The sequence below is a fragment of the Engystomops pustulosus genome, chromosome 1 (genome assembly GCF_040894005.1).
Source record: "Engystomops pustulosus chromosome 1, aEngPut4.maternal, whole genome shotgun sequence".
Lineage (NCBI taxonomy): Eukaryota > Metazoa > Chordata > Amphibia > Anura > Leptodactylidae > Engystomops > Engystomops pustulosus.
In genome coordinates, this window is record NC_092411.1 from 109,334,751 (window position 1) to 109,354,607 (window position 19,857).

The following is a 19,857-nucleotide window of genomic DNA, read 5'->3' on the forward strand; positions in this document are numbered from 1 at the left end:
GCGAGACAACGGCGTTAGTAGTGACTCAGTGCAGACTGTTGGCGGTAAAATCACCAACTCAGCGGTGTGGCACCAGAGGAGCCGAACGTGTGTGTATGTAAGACACAAGAGGAGCTGAGCGAGTGTATATGTAGAATCTGTGGGCAGAAAAAGAAGCGTGGCCAGGGAGCTAACGTTAGCACCACAGCCCTGCGTCAACACATGCAGCGTCACCATCCAATGGCTTGGGAGAAATGCGTCTCAGATGTGGTGGTCCATCCTGCTGCCGCAGCAACACCACCTAGTGGCACACATGCCATTTCAGCCAGTCAAGGCTCCAGCACCTTGAGCTTTTTGTGTTTCATATCATCTCCCGGTCCAGATGCTCCTGCTCCTCGCTACGCATGGTGCCAGCAGTCGTTGAAGGAGGCGACTGTATGCATCCAGCCATCCTAAGGTGCAGAAGCTGACCGTACTCCTGTCCAAGTTGTTGGTACAGCAGTCCCTCCCTTTCCAAGTCCTGGACTCTGCACCCTTCAGAGAACTAATGGCTTGTGCCAAACCGAGGTGGAGAGTTCCAAGCCAAAATTTCTTTTCCAAAAAGGCAGTACCAGCACTTCACAAATATGTAGAACAGAAGGCGGGCCAGTCCTTGAGCTTATCCGTTTCTTCCAAGTTGCATGGCAGCAAGGACGTGTGGAGCTGTAACTACGGTCGGGACCAGTACATGTCCTTTACAGCCCACTGGGTGAATGTGCTACCCTGCCCAGTCACACCAACAACTTGAATAGGAGATGCCACTTTCTGCTCCATGTTGTCAAACTGCTGCTCCTGCGCCAATATCCGCCTCCTCCTTCTCCACCACCACCTCAGCCTCCACAAGTGTTGCTACATCATATCACATGTGCAGGGCACAGCGGTGCCACACAGTTCTACAACTGGTTTGCCTGGGCGACAACTACAAATCGGAACCATGGTGACAGACAATGGGAGGAACGGCCCATGCGCCCTGTAAGGTGGACGTGTTCAATCTGGTTGTCAAAAGGTTCCTGAAGTCTTCCACCCATCTGCAAGACATTCTAAAAATGTCCAGGAAATTGTGCATACACTTCAGCCATTCTTACAAAGCCAAGCACACCCTCCTTGAGTTGCAGCGACAGAAAGGCCTCCCCCAGCATAGGCTGATATGCAAGGTTTCCACCCGTTGGAATTCCATCCTCCATATGTTAGACCGCCTGTATGAACAGAGAAAAGCCATTTATGATTTTTTGATGATGCAAGCAGAAAGGAGTACTCCCCTGTGTAACTTTAAGCTCATGCATGATACCTGCTGTTTGCTTAGGCCCTTTGAAGAGGCCTTGTTATTTTGCTTCATGTCCTGGAACTCATGCTGCTAAAGCTGTCTGGTCAGGGCACTGGAGAATTGTCAACAACATCTCATGGCCCCATGAGTCCAGTGGGGGCTGCACTTGAGAAGGAGGAGGACGACATTGGAGCACAATCAGAGTCTGGTGACAGGGTGACAGAGGAGGAGGATCAGGAGCATTCTGAGGTTGTAGAAGACAAGGTAGATGACCCAGAAGCACGGTGGCAGTATACAGTGGAGGAGGAGGCAGGGAGTCCCTTAGAGTCACTTGCGCAGATGGCCTGCAGCATGCTGCTTTGCCTAACTAGTGACAGCCGAATAGTCAACATCCAGGGGGATGAGCTTTGGCTCTCCACCCTCTTGGACTATCGCTACCAGTCCAAAATGGATGCCTTTTTTTCCAGCTGCCGAGAGGGAGGAAGAACTGGCGTACTATAGAGAAATACTGTGCAGACCGTTGGCTGCTGCCTACATGCGCCACTGTCCTTCCTCTGTCAGGTCTGACCAGGGGATTCCTGGCAGTCATCCCTCACGTACTACTGCCCCGGCTGCTGTGGGGAGATGGGGCGGGTAGGAGTAGTAGCAGCTCCATCAGCAGCAGCTTAAGTCTGGAGTCCTTAAAGGGGTTGTCCAATTTCAGCAAATGTTATTGTTTGTATTATAAAAAGTTATACAATTTCCAATATACTTTCTGACTACCTGCCTCAGCCACCGATGCCACACATCTGCTGCCAGTTGCTCCATCTGCCTCCCACCATCTTTACCAGGAACTGGAATTGTCACCCACTTCCACACTATATCATTGTACCAATTTCTGACCTCCTGCTGCTGCCGGCTCCTCCACACTCTTTCATTGTGCCACTCATGCTGCTGCCAACTGACCGCTGTCTCCCTGGAAAACTCTGTGATTTCCATAATGCTTCCTTCACCCTCCACCACTCTATAAAGTTGCCACTATGTTTGGTTTTCCCCTTCATTTCATCTGCCAGAAGGAATTAAAAGCTTCAGGATTGATAGCCAAAAGCAGGAGTGGATAGAGAACACAGAGGACATCCAAATATCCCATTTACTGGTCATCTCTGTTTTGGATCAACTGCTGTTTATTTTTGGCTTTAGCAATACTGATGGATTATTGACCGATTGAAAGCGGACACTGACGGATGAAAAGAAGGGCAAAATGATCAGTGACATCAATTTAAAATTACTGCCGACACCCTCTGCACACTTTTGGGGGCTTTCAACATGTATTAGCATTTAACAGAACAGGTTCTGTCGTAATCTATGCAATCATCTGATGTCAGTGTAAAAGAGTGCACTCTTTGATGTTATAGTGGGATCTTGGCCCTCAGCTCAGTCCTTTCGAGCTGGCCCAGACGTTACCTTGTCAGGCAGCGTTCCCGCAGCCTGACATGGTCAAATCGGCCCCCGTTAGTGCCCATGGAATTGAAGAGTGAAGCGATTCGAAGAGCAGCAGCTGTCATGTGCGTGTCATACTGAAACACAGCATTGTTTGAAGACCAAACCACGCTCCCTATGCCTATTTGAACATGGCAATGTTCTACAACACCCTACAGGCTCAATGCAGCCAGGAAATACCTGTTTTTAACGCAATTCGACACAATTCAATTCGGGTCAAATCAAATTTTGTTGAAAAATTCGGCAAACCCTGTGAATCAAATTGTTGAAAAATTCACCCATTTCTAGTCTAGAGCTCCAGGATGCTAATTATGCACGTTCCCTTGGTGACTTCACCTCCCTCTCCAACATGGGAGAGGGAGGAATCTCATGCAGGAAGCATGAATTCACCTCCCTCTCATTGCATGGGAGGTGCGAGGGTGGGTATACTTAGCAGCTAGAAGCGCGTCACATTTGTCCCTGTGCTCCAGGCTGCTAATTAGAAGTTTCTTTTCTAGGTGATCCCAGCGTGTCAAGCTTAGAAAAAGGACACCACCGGGATCAACATCTAGAGCAGTGTAGGCGAGTATCGGTACATGTTTCTTTAGTTTTTTAAAAAGTAGATTTCCTTTAACTGTCAGCCACAGGAGCCTTTTAGAGGCTCCCAACTGTCATGGAAACTGATTAGCAACCATTAATAACCAGACAATGTTGCAGTTTTGGCACTGCCATCATCTTTGACCTTAAAGGAAATCTACCACTTTGAAAATAGCTAGTTAAACCAAGCATATACCTCTTTGTAGCTGTCCGCACACTATTGCAGGAGCGGATAATCCGTAAACCTTGCATGAGCTGAAAAAAAAAAATAGCTCTTTAAATTGGCGCTCTGGTGCTCTGTCCGCTTCTAATTATTCACGTCATTATACACCGTCCCAGTTCCCGAGAGTCGGAGACGCACCCAGCTCCCAGCCACTCTGTTTGACACGCCTTTCTACGGCGCCGCGTCAGAAGAAGATTTCGGGACATCGGGTCAGTTTAGTGCCGGGGTGTGATATCACAGCCCAGACCCGGCACTAACACCCGGGATCGGAAAAACTCCGATCCCGGGTGTTTAACCCCTTACACGCCACGGTCAAGCATGACCGCGGCATGCAAGTGTGTCCCCCAGTGGATCGGACCCCCCCGGTGCGCTTACCGGGGGATCCGATCCCTCCTGCCGCTGCCCCGGGTCCCGACGAGTAACCCGAGGCTGTCGGCTCCTCTTCTCGCCGGGTCCTGCCTTCCTGGCAGGACCCGGCTGTAAGTAACTGAGCATGCGCGGCATGCTCAGTTACTTACACTTTACACTGCAATACAAGTGTATTGCAGTGTAGAGGCTTGAATAAGTGATCGGATGATCGCTTATTCAAGCCAAAATGTGGAAAATGTAAAAAAGTTAAAAAAAAAAAATTAGAACTTTTTATAATATAATTAAATAAATAAAATAAAAGTCCCATAATCTCCCCAGTAACACATAAAATGCATATACAGTAAATAAAACACAAAAACATACATATTTGGTATCACCGCGTCCGTATTAATCTGTACAATAAATCTAAATCAATATTGAACCCGCTCGGTGAACTACGTAAAAAAAAAACTCGGAAAACTTCCCATAATATACAATTTTTCATCAAACACCATCACAAAAAATGTTCTAAAAAGTGATCAAAAAAGTTACGTTCCCTAATATGATACGATTGAAATGAACAACTGTTTTCGCAAAAAAATAAGCCCTCAACCAGATCTGACAACAGAAAAATACAGAAGTTATGGCCCTGAAAAGTTGTCAATAGTAAAAACAATGCGATTTTCTCCAATATTGGTTTTGCTCAGGAAAATTAAGCAAAAATAAGAAACACTATATAAATGAGGTATCACCGCAATCGTAGTGAACCAGAGAATAAAGATAAAATATTATTTTTATATTACGGTGAGCGGGGGAAAAAAAATGCTAACAATCCAAAATAAAAATTGATTATTTTGTTTGTGTCCCCCTTGAAATAGTTAATAAAATCTCAAGAATAAGCTTTAGACTCCCAAAATAAATTATCTATACATTGTATCTCATCCCGTACATAATAAGCCCTCATATGTTTGTATTACCAAAAAAAAATAAAAATTTATAGGTCATTATAGGTCATTGGTCTGCTGTGAATGGCGCCTCCATTCATTCTATACTCGGCCGTGCGCCCGTACAGCAGTTTACCACCACATATGTGGTATCAGTACACTCGGGAGGAATTGGGCATCAAGCGTTGCAGTGCGTTTCATCATTTAATTTATTCTGAAAATTTCAGTTTTGGCCTAAATGAATGTATTTTCCAAAAAAATTCAATAGTTTCTAAATCGCAAGTCCATATTTTTTAACCCATGTGAAACACTTAAAGGGTTAATAGACTTAATAGAAGTTGTTTTACATACGTTGAGGGGTGAAGTTTCTATAGTGAGGTAATTTATGGGGTTTTACTATTATTTAGGCCTCTCAAAGTCACTTGAAAGCTGAGTTGTCCCTCAAAATGTGAGTTTTGGCAATTTTCATGAAAATAAGAAAAATCGCACCTAAAGTTCTGCACCTCATAACATCCTAGAAAAATGACCGGAAGCATAAATTATCATCCCAACATAAAGCAGATATTCTGTAAATGTTAATTATCAAACTTTTTGGGTAGTTTTACATCTTGTCTGGAAACCAGAACATTTCAAACTTGGAAAATGAAGAATTTTTACAAACTTTTGCCAAATTTTCACTTTTTTTCAGAACGAAATGCAAAACTTATCACTTAAATTTTATAACTAACATGAAGTACAATGTGTCACGAGAAAACATTCTCAAAATCACCGGGATATGTTAAAGCGTTCCGAAGTTATAACCAATTATCGTGAGACTTGTCAGATTTGAAAAATCGAGTCTGGTCATTGAGCTGAAAACTAGTGTCGGTGATAAGGGGTTAACAACGTAAGTTCATGCATCAGTGTGCAGTTGGCTACACAAAGGTGTGCTTGGTCTAACTCGTTATTTTCAAAGTGGTGGAATTCCTTTAACCCCTTTAAAGGTAAACCAGCTCTGTTCCTGGTGGGAATGCTCATTCTTCCAGAAGTGTATCATCTCTCCTCCCCCTACAAGTACTACTATGCGAGTCCTCCTGCAGCTCTTTTCTCACCTTATTTTTCTTCCCCTCTTGTTTTTTTTTTCCGCAGTTACCTGTTAACCTAGCTATCAGGTCATTTTGATCCAATTTGATGTGGTAAACTTACTATGCTAATTGCTGTCTGGCCTTCTTCTGTCAGGTGCTCATCTACACTTATTCAACCTTTGTGTTTCAATAAAATTATGTGTGAATTAAAGTAATAGAAGTTCTAAAATCCATTTAGAATAATAGTAAAACAAAAATTGGGCAAAGAATATTTAACTATTTAATATATAACTTTTTTTTTTTATAAAATTCAATTGAATGATTAGGAAAGAAAAGCTGTTGAAATATAAATGCATACAAAGGACATTTTTTTTAATGAATTCTAATGATTATACACAATTCACCTGCCATCTAGTGTCCACAGATCAAAACACAAGTCCTAGATTTCATAAAGGATGGGAAATTATGTAAATGAAAAAAGGATAGTGCATTAATAAGTACAACTGTAAAGTATAACAATTTTTTCCCAATTCTGCATTAAGGCAAAAGAAGCATTTCTCTAATTTACACTTATTAGCTATCTGCAGGTGTTTAGCTGCTAGCAGAGGCCCCCCAGCCGCTTTCCATTTACCATGCTTTCTGGTAACCATGGGAAATCAAATAGGACGAGAGGAGGATTGTTTGGAGGATCACTGGTAGAATAGTGCAAGAAAAGAGGACCTTGAGTAATGTCACTAGCATGTGACTCAGCACATATTATTTTTAATAATAATAATATTATAATAATTCTTTTATCTATTTATACTAATTTCTAACTTGTATTGAAGTACTAGCCTACGATACTAATTGGGTTTCCTAAACCCTGGACCCTGCTTGTCTTAAATGTACAACTACTCTCCCCTATCTGAGACCTGCGTCCTGTATTTAAAAGTCTTGTAATAATAGTGAGGAGGACATCACTGTTTGAATAGGTACCTGTTAACTTTATCTTGTAAAACCAGCAAATATTTGGTACAGGACCAAAAATGCACCTTCTTGCAGGATTAGTCTCCCATATGGTTTGAAGTACTTACCTACAATACTAGCTTCTTTTGCTTGTTATAAATGCTCAATTTTCACCTGCTTTTTGAGATATGGCTGAATATTCCTCAATCTGTCCTTCCGCTCATTTATCCAACTGCTCTGCTGTATTTGTCTTTGGGTTCAGGGTTAATTGCATGATTTTCTCCACAATCCCTAAGCCTCATCAAGTCTCCTACGTGGGCTGAAAGACTATTCTACGCTATTCTCTCGTCAATATTGGCTTTTGCTTGCCATGAATGTTTAACCATCATCTTCTGCTTCAGTTGAAATTTTTGTTAAACTGTTCTGCTCCATTTGTTTTCTCTCCCTTAATAGTGGGCTCTGGGTTAAATATGTGTGATGTATCATTAATCGCATTGGACTGCCCTACATGAAGGTGTAATCCATTCCCAATACAGGAGTGATACCTGAATATTCAACAAACTGTTTTCGTGGTCACTTTTCTCTGTTGTAATTAGTATATTGAATTCTCGTCAAGTCATTTTCTTTCATCTGTACATTTTGCATAATACAAGGTTTAACAAAAGAAGTGGGAAAGCCGTACTGAAGTAAAGGAGGGAAGGGAAGGAGTATAGGGTGAGATAATCGGGGGAGATAAAGGGGGAAGCAAGATGCCAAATAATAAGAGATTGGCAAAAGGGGGGACGGGAGCAACTACCACTACCGCAAAAGATCAAAGAAAGGTAGAAAAACTTAGAGAACGCAAAATCCAAATTGAATAAATTTGCTCTCTCCCAATGGGCGGGTATGAGAAAGCTACTGAGGAGAAGGAGGCTCTGTCACTGTCTGGCAAATCTGTTGGTATATCTGTTTACACTGAGGAACTAACAGGAGACACATCCCCAAACATTTCTATGAATAACATCTCTGCCTCTAGCATGATAGAGATGTCAGGGCATGATGGGAATGAGGATAGCACTTCAAGTAACTCCCAAGAAAAAACCTATGGTTAAGAGCACTCGAATCCCCTCACCCTTAATAAAATTTTGGAGGCGGTTTTACAATGTAGGAGCGACATTAAGGTGTTATCAGTTAAAGTCACCCATGTGAAGGAAGAATTTACCCTCTCTAATATCTCCAGTTTGGGGCAGCTCCTTGATACAGTGGAAAGGCGGATTTCAGATGTGAAGCATAAATTATCTAATATAATGGCAGAGTCTAAATCTCTGAAAACAGAATTAAATGAGCAGAAGAAAAAGATAGTACTATCCTGAAATATTAGGGGCTTGGGTACCCAAAGTAAGCGTGTAGCAGTTTTTGATTTAATTAACAACCACCGACCAGACATTGTCGCCTTACAAGAAACCCATCTTCTATCTGACTCAATTCATAAGATCCAGAAAAAATGGTTTAGCCGGACGTATCACTCCTACTACTCCTCATATTCAATAGGGGTATCACTTCATAAAGAGCTGGAGTTCCCTGGAAATTCAAGTGAGGGTGGACCCTGAGGGGCAATACATGTTTGTGCACTGTACTATAGAGGGAAAAACTTGGGAAATAGGCAATTTTTATATCTCCCCCACCCTTTTCTGCAGGTATTTTGTTAGAATTTTATGCTTTCTATATCAAGGTAGGTGGCACCTACATGTTGCCGATTGTTGCATGTTGCTAAATTTGGATGTAGCTCAATGTAGCTTCTTCCTGGTGCATCTGAGTGCTTGATCTTGCAACACAAAACCTTTTTTAAATTCTGCGGTTTGGCCGAATCCGACTACCACGCTGCCTAGATTACTGTTGCGTGCAAGCTGGCTCCGATGCGCCAAAATTCGGGGGCAATTGGGCGCAAAACGGAAATATTCGGGAAACCCGCCGAAAGTGCGGCGTTCGGACCCTTAGTAAATGAGCCCCAATGTATTTTCTCGCTTAAATAGCAGACCCGGGAGTGACCAGCGCCAATCACCTGTGCGTTGGCCCTTTAAATCTCCAAGGGGCGCCCTAGGGAACGGGAACGCACGCGAGGTCTAGGCTAGAAAGGAGCGGGAGCGTGGAGAGGTAAGTTCGGAGCCGGGGCAGTGCCAGAGAGAGGGGCACGGGTGTGATCTGTGACATGGATTGTGAGGGCACCCGTGACAAGCATATTTAGACACAATGCACATTTATTTCACAATCAGAATTTTTCAATTCCTAGTATAAAAATATACCCCTTGATCCTGTAGGGACAGAAGGCAGAAAAGTTAAATGCCCTACCCCTGTATCCACACTACAGTGTCTTCCAATAACTTCACCAGCAGTGAACGCAACACAGTTTATTGCATGTTTGACTTCACATATATAGAAAAATTAGGCATAATGGTGGAAGCATATGGCCCCCATGACGGCTACAGCTGAAGATATAGAAAATAATTCCTAAGGAGGAACTATTACGTGCAGGACCTTTCTACCGAACGCTAACTTTCTAGGCTAAATGTCCGGCCTTTAATGTCTTGCAAATGTCAACTAGACTAGGTGGCAGCCCTTCATATCTCCTCAATGAAGGCTCCCCTTTTTTGGCCCAGGAAGTCGCTATAGCCCTAGTTGAATGGGCTGTTCTTGGAAAGTTCAGTTCCTGGGAATTGTAGGCTCCCTTAACGGTATTGATACATCTAGTGATTGATACTTTCAAGGCTTTTGTTGCCTATTTCTTCCTTTAAATTGTAACAGGAGGTTGTCCTCTTTCCGCCAAGGTCCTGTTATTTCAATATAACGAAGAAGAGTTCTTTTTACATCTAGAGAATGCCAGGCGACTTTCTTTGGTGGTTATTGGATTATGACAAAAAGAGAGTAGAATAATTTTCTGGGTACGATGGAAACTAGAGGAAACTTTTGGAACAAAGGTTTTGTCAAGTAATACTGCAATTCTATCGTCATAGATATTAACCCCTTAACGACTTAACTCTTTAGTTTTTGTGCTTCCATTATTTGCTCGCTACCTTCAAAATTCTATAAGTTCTTTATTGTTCCCTGTACAGAGCTGTGTGAGGGCTTGTAAAATTGGTGAAAAAATGAATTTGCGTCAGCTCTTGTAGTCATGGATTTTATAGCATTCACTGTACACCCCAAATTACACGTCTACTTTATTCTTTGGGTTGGTATGATCACGTTGATATCAAATTTATATAGGTTTCATAATATTTGCATACATTTACAAAAATTAATACCTCATACATTTTAAAAAAAAATAAAAAAATTTAGTTCTGGGGTAAAGAGGAGAGTAAACAATAGGTTGTCTGATTCATCCAACCGTATACTGCCATACTACAGTATTACCACCTCCTGATGACTTCACAGGGGGCAGCAATCGAATCCAATATGGCAGGGCCCTAAGCTGCCAGGATTTAAATGCCGACAGCAATTAACATAGTTAACACCCACAATCAGTGCCAGCACCAACCGTGGGTGTTACCCTTTGGTGCTAGCTCCAATGTGCAGCAAACACCCACCTGGTAAGTAGAGGGCTTAGCCTCATCTTGCCTCTCACAATACTATTAAGGTGCATGTCTGTAAGGGGTTATAGGGGTCTAGTGGGGGTCTAGTGGAGAGGGCCTGTATCTCTCCAAGCCTTCTAGCTGATGTTATAGCTATGAGGAATGTAGTTTTTAAGATCGATGGGAGGATTTGTGAGATAGTTACGGACCAAGGATAGATCCCAGTTGGGGATACTTAAAATGTGGCCTCAATATAGCAGTGGCCTTCACAAACCTGTAAATCCATCTATGATTTTCAAGTCCCAAGGACAACATCTGCAAAGAGTTTGTATGCGTTTGCGTGGGTTTCCCTCAGGTCCTCGTGTTTTGCCACATACCCCAAAGACATACTGGCAGGTAGATTAGATTGTAAACCCCATTGGGGACAGGGACCGATTTGGCAAGCTTTATGCAGCACTGCGTAATCTGTGTGTGCTATATAAATAAAGTAATTATTATTATTAAGCGCTGAGAGCCAATATCTGGACTTTAAATTTAATTTCATTCATTTTCCATATGTAACATTTCTTCAATTGGATGTTATTAAAAAAAATATTACTGTTAGAATCAACCGTGGTTACATTGACTGAATAGATCATGATGTGTTTGTCTTCCAATACTAGGGTACTGTCTTTCAAGGCTTCCCATAGAACCCTTAACTTGTGTGGAAAATAGGTATCTGGATTCCATTTTACCTGCCAAAGTGGAAGCATCTTAATCTAGAAAATCCTTACATGAAATTTCCTCAGATTCCGCATCAGATTTTGAGATGGATTCATCAATTCTTAGTATCTTCTGAGGTGGTTCCTGTGGGATAAGGGTGGCTATTGATGTGGCAACTGAATAATGCACTTCCCTTTTAATAAAGTACCACATTTTCCTCCACAAACCTTCCTCTCTAAGGAGATTGTAAATAAAACCTTTACAGACCAGCTTTTTTTAGTTCAATAGTTGCACCCCAAACCCGAGCAAGCCTAGAATATATATGTGTATAAATAAGACACAGAACATTATTGGCAGCCACACGATAGAGAATAATTATATACCGTATATACTCGTGTATAAGTCGAGATTTTCAGCACAAAAAATGTGCTGAAAAACCTCGCCTCGGCTTATACACGAGTCAATGATAAAAATAAATACATTAATACTCACCCTCCGGTGTCCCCGATGTTCCTCGCGGCTCCCGATCCCTGTCGCGGCTCCTTCACTCTTCTCTGGCCGGGAGATCGCGCTGGCCGTCGCACACTGTGATGCGACGCTGACGCCGCGGATGACGTCATCAGCGCGGCATCACAGTGTGCGAAGGCCAGCACGATCTCCCGGCCAGAGAAGAGTGAAGAAGCCGCCGGGAGCCGCCGGGAGCCGCAACGAACATTGGGACAACGGAGGGTGAGTATTAAGTTTATTTCTTTATCTGTATAGGGGCTGTGCTGCATACTACTGGGGGCTGTGCTGCATACTACTGGGGGCAAGCTGTATACTACATGGGGGCTGGTTGGCTGTATACTACATGGGGGCTGGTTGGCTGTATACTACATGGGGGCTGGTTGGCTGTATACTACATGGGGGCTGGTTGGCTGTATACTACATGGGGGCTGGTTGGCTGTATACTACATGGGGGCTGGTTGGCTGTATACTACATGGGGGCTGGTTGGCTGTATACTACATGGGGGCTGGTTGGCTGTATACTACATGGGGGCTGGTTGGCTGTATACTACATGGGGGCTGGTTGGCTGTATACTACATGGGGGCTGGTTGGCTGTATACTACATGGGGGCTGGTTGGCTGTATACTACATGGGGGCTGGTTGGCTGTATACTACATGGGGGCTGGTTGGCTGTATACTACATGGGGGCTGGTTGGCTGTATACTACATGGGGGCTGGTTGGCTGTATACTACATGGGGGCTGGTTGGCTGTATACTACATGGGGGCTGGTTGGCTGTATACTACATGGGGGCTGGTTGGCTGTATACTACATGGGGGCTGGTTGGCTGTATACTACATGGGGGCTGGTTGGCTGTATACTACATGGGGGCTGGTTGGCTGTATACTACATGGGGGCTGGTTGGCTGTATACTACATGGGGGCTGGTTGGCTGTATACTACATGGGGGCTGGTTGGCTGTATACTACATGGGGGCTGGTTGGCTGTATACTACATGGGGGCTGGTTGGCTGTATACTACATGGGGGCTGGTTGGCTGTATACTACATGGGGGCTGGTTGGCTGTATACTACATGGGGGCTGGTTGGCTGTATACTACATGGGGGCTGGTTGGCTGTATACTACATGGGGGCTGGTTGGCTGTATACTACATGGGGGCTGGTTGGCTGTATACTACACCCTCGGCTTATACTCGAGTCAATAGGTTTTCCCAGTTTTCGGTGGTAAAATTAGGGGTCTCGGCTTATACTCGGGTTGGCTTATACTCGAGTATATACGATACATTTGTATGGCCACAGTTTTTTTATAGCCAGAGATTAGCGAAGTACCTAGTAGGAAAAGGAAAAACTGAAGGGTATATGCCTTTCTTTATGCACCTCGGAAGAAGAACCACGGAAGATATACAAAACTTGATCTCAGAAGCACACAGAGCCAACCTGAAGGGAGTTCAACAATCGGAGACCTCAGAGCAGTGTGTGAGCACGCAATCATCTTTTGAAAATTACTGCTCCACGCTCCTGCTTCCGGATCTCACTCCCTGCAGCGTCACATCCGGCACACATCGTCCCAGTGTAAGTCCTCACTGCAGATAGACAGCAGCCGGATACACCACTGACAGGTGATGGGAAAAGTGGGCAGGGTATCATTAACCTATTGGAGCCGTAGACAAAGCCAACAGCCCCAGAATGGCCAGAAATGGGCCTAGGCACCGATCGAAGCAGGGCTGGTCAGGTAAGGGAATCAATCCTGCGCATGCATGTTGGCGAGCCCCCTGGATTGTCCCCCACCTTAAGGAGAGACCTATTATGTAGGGACAGGAAGACACTGGGGTATGGATGTAGGGGTGGGGAATTTAACTACTCTGCTGTCCCCACAGAGGTCAAGGGGTCATTCTCCAGTTGGGAACGCAAGGCTGCTGTGATATTTTTTCCACTATTAAGAATCCCAGCTTCATTTGAACAGGACTATACCACCAATATCACAAAGGGTACAGAACAGGCAAAAGACAAAGGGCTGCTTGGCAACCTAAGGCTGGCGCCACACGTAGCGCTTCGTCTGCGCTTGCAAACGCAAAAGCAGACAAAGTCGCACCCACCGGGGCAGGCCTCGGCCCGATCGCATCGGTGTTTCTATAGAAACGCCTGCAATCGGGAACGAGCAGACGGTGTTTCGCGTTAAATTAACGCAAAACACTGGCGGCTCGTTCCCGATCGCAGGCGTTTCCATAGAAACGCCGATGCGATCGGGCCGAGGCCCGCCCCGGTGGGCGCAACTTTGTCTGCATTTGCAAGCGCTACGTGTGGCGCCAGCCTAAGGGTTTAACAGCCGCAATCCGCATTCTTACCAAACGTAGATGAAATAGGGAGCAGTCCCAACTCCTGGGTGTTTGCATTGTGTTTGTAAATGCAATGCAAACAGACCGTTAATTTGCAACAGTATTTATAAGACAAAACAAAAAGTGGACTCAAAACATTGTAGAGATACAGAATTTACATTTTCTCTTTATGGGTTCCACTCCTGGTTTTGACAATGTGAAAGTGGCTTAGTATGGAGGCAGTTTCATAAGGTCCATATGTAGTGCACTAGAGCGAAATTCCTGTGGCTGGGCTTAGGATGGTATCTGTGCATTTTATGTTTCATGATTTTATGTAAACTATGTTCTGTATTGTTTCGTGCTCCATCTGAACATAATTCTGCATGCGTCCTGTGTGAATAACGACGCCCCTATTGGCTGAGAGCCAGCTATCTACATTACAGGCGTGGCTGCATGAGTTACCCGGAAGCAGCTTTACTTACTGAAGACTTAAACGAGGAGGAGGGGAGGCGGCATTATTAGAACCGGAGGTGTGCATAATTATGTTCGGATGGAGCGTCAAGTATCCGAATACATACAGCCTTTATCGCCAGAGCCCAATTAAAACATTTTTTATAACTTATTTTCTTAGCAATGGCCAGGTTTCTGGATCAAAGACTGACAATTTAGAATGAACCCAGAATTATGCAAGTGAGCCCAACTCAAAACTGTCTTTTGCTAGCGGCAGATTTCCTTCAATAGGTGGCCCTCCAGCCCCCTCGCAGTGAGAGATAGTTTTCTAAAACCCTCCATACACCAACACAGTAACTCATTCTAGACCACTAGTAAAATCTATATGTAACTGGACTGTACAAGAACCTGTAAGTTATCTGTAATACAGTTATTGTTACACTGCCTTCTCCTTGTCTCTCTGTTGTCTGGTCCATCTGCACCTAATTATCACCAAGGGCCATCTTGCAAGGACAGCAGTATCAGAGGTTGGCCCCGGGAGAACTACATCATAAACACTGCTGCAGCCCTCCTAAAATCTCTACAGCGCCCCCCAGAAAAGAGATTACTAGGAAGCGTCAGAGAGTAGTCTGTTTCTGTGCAAGCCCTCGTGGTGATCTGAGAATGTATCAGTAAGGCTGTGGTGCACCACAAGGCACAGCCATCCCTCTGGTAACAGCTCAATTCTCACCCTGCACCTCGTGTACCCCTCACAGTAGAGAGAAGCCTAAACACCTACACACTGTGCTGCTGCTACTATTACCAGCATCATCCTCTCCTCTGTCCCTTTCTATCTCTTCCACACTGCACATTTTGCAAATCTTCTTACAAACCTATATCTAACACACTTGTATGAAACTTGTCAAAGGAACATCAATATATCAAAACCAACACATACCTGGTCAGAAATTAGGTGCATGGCTTCGGCAGTCTATGTGACCAAGATGGTATATTTTACACTAGACAACATAAATGACATTGAAGACTATAAACCTGGTAGGAAAAAAAGTTTTGTGACTTTCTTATGCAAATGGTTGCATGCCAATGATAAAAGCGGCCACATGTATTTTTTGGGGGTGTCAGTTACCTCTATTGTTGTAATGAGGGATCCCCTAATAAAGGTAATTTTTCTTCCCCATACAGTGATGTATTTTTCATTATTTGTACATCTATTGTGTGTATTATTCAAATGCTACAGAATTCATGTCAAAACAGCGACATTCTGAATGAGGTTTGAATATATATATTATATATATTTGACACATGAATGGTGTGGAGCGGATTTTAGTCACAGAAATGCTTAGCCACCTGTGAATGTACACACCACTGTGAGGTTTTTCACTCTCAGGAACTTGCATTGAAATAGGGAGGAAGCTGTTCATGCACTTGTGCAGATGGATAAAACTTTGTCATTGTAGTAGCATGAATTCTGTTGTATGTCATTAAATGTTGTATGACAGTAAATACAGAGTGTGAACTAAGCAGCTTCCCGCCAGCAGTATGAGAACACACGTAACAATACCTTTCATGAAGTAAAGCTTTATCTGCAGAGGTTCATTAATCACACAACTGCTGCTATACACAAAAAGTCTCCACAACACAGTCCATGCTCCCGGCATCTCAGACAGGAAATCTCGCAGTTATCTAAATCTCACGAGAACTAAGCACTGAGACTTGCTGGCTGGCTTCAGCCTCCAGTCAGCTTCCTTCTTAAAGAGACATTGAACCTCGGGGAATAAAACATGAATGATGAACTAAAAAAAATGTTTATTATATGGAATTGTCGCTCATCAATAAAACCTTACATTATTGTCCTGCTACAGCATAATTTGTACATTATTTCAGTATTCACTCCTATTATGTTACCACATAACATGTGAGCTAGCTTTTCTAGGACTCATAGCATGATTTTAATCGGGTTGTCCAAGGGTATAAAAAAAAACCCTTGGGTGGCCAGGATGGGGTGGGTTAAAAAAATAATAAACATTTACTTATCTCTGCTATCCCCCTATGTCAGTGGCCACGGGTGCCAGAGGTGGCACTCGGAGCCCTTTCTGTGGGCACTCAGGCCATTATCACACCTTTACCAAACATGACCAAATCCACCAAATGTTCCTGCAGTCCAAAGCAACTTAAAAGATACCGCCCTCAGAGCTATTTTAAAGCGACATTTCATTGGCAGCTTGAACTGCCGAAAAATTGAGGTGGTCATTGGACAGAACTGCATTGTCTTTGGAGGTCCTCCTGCTGGACCCACCATTCTTCCTGGAGAGAAGCTACAATGATGGTCTAAATTTGCCCACTTTCTTTCAACTCTATTGGTGGCCTTAAGAGAGCCGATACAATTGAATGTTGTTGTAGAACAGTTAGCAATAAGTTAGGCCCCTTCCACACTAGCGTTGCATTTCACGTCAGGGTGCAATGCGTGAAAAACTGACGTTTTTGGCTGCGTTTTTGTTCCATTTTTCCTTGGAGTAATTAGCATTTTTGCGTTTTTCACGCGCGTGTTGTTAGCGTTTTTTTTGCGTTTTCGGCGCATTTTTCGCGCGCGAGTCAATGGGAGACTCGAGCATTTTTCAAAGGGACCATGGTTTGGGATTAAAATGTGTTATTTAATTGAAAAATAATGTCTTCTGATAAGTTGCAAACATCTGCGATCTATTCTTCACTGTTCCCCGTGTATATTATCTCCCGACAAGTTAGCAGATGTGAAGAACAGTGAAGAATAGAATAAAAACAGTGAACACAGTGAACACAGTGAACACAGGATCATTTAAGAGAAAAACACAGTGCAGAACACAGTGCAGAATAGATTACAGATGTTCGGCACATCTGCTTACTTGTCGGGAGATACGCGCGGATCGGTGCGCCCAAAATAGCATGTGAAGAACAATATATATGTGTGTGAAGAACAAATTGCAGATGTTTAAATACATCTGCAATGTGTTCTTCACACATATATATATTGTTCTTCACATGCTATTTTGGGCGCACCGTTCCGCGCGTATCTCCCGACAAGTAAGCAGATGTGCTGAACATCTGGAATCTATTCTGCACTGTGTTCTGCACTGTGTTTTTCTCTTAAATGATCCTGTGTTCACTGTGTTCACTGTTTTTATTCTATTCTTCACTGTTCTTCATTGTGTTTTTTTAATTAAATGATCGTGCAGGGGAAATACTGTTATTCTGGTCACCTAGCAACCCTTACGTTTAAAACGCATTGCACTCGCATTGCACTTGCAATGATTGCGAGTGCAATGCGTTCTTGATGCATCTCCATAGACTTGAATGGGGCGTGAAAAACGCGCGTGACTCGCAAAAGTAGAGCATGCTGCGATTTTGACGCGCGTGAAAACGAACGCAAGCACGCGCGTGAAAAACAACGCTAATGAAGAAAGACCCATTGAATACAATGGGACAGAGTGCAATGCAAGTTCTGCGCGTCAAATGCACGCGCAGAACTCACGCGTGAAAAACGCCAGTGTGGAAGGGGCTTTACTGTTTGAAATGCCATGTTGGCATGTCATGGTAAATAAGTGGATTTTGGTTGTAGTTTGGGCACTCAGTCTCTAAAAGGTTCGCCATCACTGCCCTATGTGAACACATTGGGGCACAGAAGAAGCCGCACTGTGTTTAGCACCCGTCCGGGCGAGATGGCCGGCCACTTCGGTCGGCTGGAAGTTGAGCGCAGTGCAGCTTCCATGCCCCTGTTTGTCTACACGGGGCACGGACCAGAGAAACAGCAGTGCTGGACGCCGGGAGGAACCACGGAGGTAGATACATGTTTATTTTTTTAACCCGCCCCATCACAGCCCCCCACGGGTTTTTTCATACCCTCGGACAACACCTTTAAAATAGCTACTCAACGCAAGTGCACAGGAAAGGTCTTGACCACATTACAGCATCACATGTTTTGTGTGTAAACAATGTAAAACACCTGGGGGGGGGGGGGTTTAAATTATTAACCCTCTCACATCCTTGTATGTAAATACACCTCCATATTGCAGGGTATTTGCCGTCCCTGAACGTGCATTTACACTCTGCACTGATGTCATTGTGAACCGTGACACCGGTGTAGGAGCTCGGCTGCACGCGTCAGGACCCCAGTGTTGCCTTCATCAGCAGAATAACAGATCCTGTCGGATAGACTGACTGCTGTAATGCACTGCCACACATCCGGCAGTATGACAGTGTTATTCTTTTGATCACTTGTTCATTCCCAGAATGGAACAGTAAAAAAGTAAAAAAAAAAAAATGCCCTAAATGTCTCATAAATGACCAAACCTACATAAAAAACTGTGAAAATCACCAAACAGTACTTCTAATATATTGTTGTGTCTGTAACAACCCACACAATAAAATAATTACCAAACCTGTACAGTGAACAAATGTAAAAAAAAAAAAAAAAAAAAATTTAAAAATGCAAAAATTCAGATTTTTGCACAACCAACCAAACAAAAAAATGCTTAATGTTAGTTAGAAGAATAAACTGTGTGTTGAGCATAACATTTAGAAAATCGCAGATTTTTCTAATTTTTCACCCCCCCCCCATCTTCCAGCAGATGGCGCACCGCCTAAGGGTGAAGACACACGTGGCGTTTTTAGGCCGTTTTATGGGCCGTTTTTAGTTAGTGCGTTTTCAGATCGTTAAAAACGCATGCGTTTTTTGAAAACGCATGCGTTTTTGACCAGTTTGAATTAAGATAATTGGTCAAACCTGTCAAAAACGCACCCTAAGGGTGAAGACACACGTGGCGTTTTTAGGCCGTTTTTGGGCCGTTTTTACTAAGTGCGTTTTCAGATCGTAAAAAACGCATGCGCTAAAACGCTTGCGTTTGTCAGTTTTTAATTGTGCAAATTCTGAAAACCGGACAAAAACGCATGCGTTTTTAAAAACCGGATGCGTTTTTTAGCACATGCGTTTTTTACAATCTGAAAACGCACTTAGTAAAAACGGCCCAAAAACGCCACGTGTGTCTTCACCCTGAGGCGAGTTTCTAAATTTGCCTCATGGCAGGGTGCGCCCTTAAGGGGTTGATTTTTTTAGTAATTTTTTTCTCTCTCTCTTTTTAGCGACTTTTAATCACAATTGGGCTCAAATTTGTGACATTTATACACGATTTGCAAATTTCACTGTGACGGATTTTCACACTGCTGAACCTGATTTACCATAGAAATCCACAATTTGCAGCCAGATATTGTTCTGCATAGAAGTCCATGGCGTCTGGCCGTGGTACAGTGCACACACCATACCGTACCATTGACGGAAAAAAGATGCTCTATTTTCCCATACATATGACTGAGCAGCTTAACATGACTCATTTATCAGGTAAGCTCAAAACCTTACAAAAAGTCCCCAAAACTAGACGCACATTTGTAGACTTAACATAGATGTCCCCCCAGGTGTGCGTCACTGATCTGTGATATGTGTTTTAGTGAAT

The 19,857-nt window shown here is 43.5% G+C and overlaps 1 protein-coding gene across 7 annotated transcripts in view; it reads right to left on the reverse strand.

Annotated features, from left to right (window-relative positions):
* Positions 1-16,089, reverse strand: part of AOPEP (aminopeptidase O (putative)) — a 304,550-nt gene extending 288,461 nt beyond the window's left edge. For all 7 annotated transcript variants that reach the window (XR_011855579.1, XM_072150843.1, XM_072150844.1 and 4 more), the window contains exon 1: positions 15,939-16,089. The gene's annotated coding sequence lies outside the window, so the exon portion shown is untranslated. The remainder of the gene's footprint in view (positions 1-15,938) is intronic.
* Positions 16,090-19,857: the final 3,768 nt, after the last annotated feature.